At 39.9% G+C, this 1,521-nt stretch overlaps 1 pseudogene; it reads left to right on the top strand.

Annotated features, from left to right (window-relative positions):
• The first annotated feature begins 287 nt into the window (after positions 1-287).
• On the top strand, positions 288-785 carry LOC138332709 (uncharacterized; annotated as a pseudogene).
• Positions 786-1,521: the final 736 nt, after the last annotated feature.

The following is a 1,521-nucleotide window of genomic DNA, read 5'->3' as shown; positions in this document are numbered from 1 at the left end:
GTGTGAAGTGCGAGGTGTGTGTTTTGGAAGATTCCGGTATGTTCGTGTTGTGTCTTCTTGTATAGTGGAACTCTTGTCATTTTTATAGTGCTATCTCACTGAAGCATGCTGCCGTAGTAGAAAATCTCACCCATGTTAAAGTGATTAAAATAAAAATGTTTGCTGAATTAAACGACGGCAATTTGTTTACCTGTTTATGTAAAGACTAAATCTATGTAGGACTTTTACTTTTACGCTACATTGTAGTGACATTGCTCAGGTTTTCAAGTTATCAGGAAGTGCTTTTCATGCAATTGTATCTAGGTACTTCTGGTGGGTCGTACTATACTCACACTGGGGCGGCAGCAGAGTATGTATGCATGCCTGACCATCCTATCTGGGGACCACACAAGGATTTGGTGTACAGTGAATTTGTTGGCTACATCTACGGAGCTGAGTACGAGGAACCACGGACCTTGTTTGGCATGCCTAACTATGCTGAGGATGTACCGTGTGCAGTCTGTCTCGGTACATAATACACCTCCTCTCTGATGATCCCAGGTAGGACGGAATGCTACCCCGGATGGACAGAAGTATATCACGGTGACTTGGCGTCAAATCACCATGCCAGTGCAGCTGCCTCCCAGTACGCCTGTGTTGACAAAACCCCACAGGCAGTTCACGGGGATGCTACGCACGATGAGAATGGTAAACTATTTTATGGAGTCAAAGCTAAATGTGGATCGTTACCATGTCCACCGTACGAGGATGGAAAGTTTCTCTCCTGTGTTGTCTGTATGAAATGAAATAAACATTTCTTTTGAAGCAATTTGTCTTGATGGTCATCAGTATGTTATTTCAATATACTGTTTAGCAAAAATAGGTTTTGGTCAAGAATATGGATATATCATATGTCTGTCATAGAAACGCAGCGTTTAGTCAGCAGGAGTATTTTCTTTGCTTCATTTGTCAGCCAGACTGAAGATAGCGAGGATCAAGTCTACAGCATTGCAAGTCTGTTTATGTTAATCCTTGAATTGAAGCATTTGGTACGATTTTACTTTACATTATATAAATAGCTATGCTATTTGAGGCCATGATCGAGTTACAATGGTCAAGGAACGTTGGAATTACGGAAATCATTGAGGTACGAGACGTACTTGGTAATGTCATCGCTGGTTTATAATTAAACTAGGCCGTTCATCGGTGACTAGGTAGTTCAGTCGGTAATATTTCAATTTCCACAGAAGTTAGACTCAATGAAACTGCAAATGAATTCAGTTTTATTTGCTCATGATCTTGAATAGATTAACACCGGTCCTTGGCGTAAGAAAATGTTCTAGGACCTACTTTAAGTAGGATGGCTTTCTACTAGGCTTAAATAAAATCTGTAGTTGTTTTAAAGGAGTGCAAATATCACGGACAAATATTTACAATTTTAAGAACGCCAATAAGATTTGTTATGAATTCTTCAGCAACGAGTGAGTGAGACCTGTAGTATTAGCGGTAATATAAGCTAATAATATTAGCGAGTCATCTACA

This window comes from Argopecten irradians, chromosome 10 (genome assembly GCF_041381155.1).
Source record: "Argopecten irradians isolate NY chromosome 10, Ai_NY, whole genome shotgun sequence".
Lineage (NCBI taxonomy): Eukaryota > Metazoa > Mollusca > Bivalvia > Pectinida > Pectinidae > Argopecten > Argopecten irradians.
Note: the sequence above shows the minus strand (reverse complement) of the source record. Positions and strands in the feature narration are given on the sequence as shown.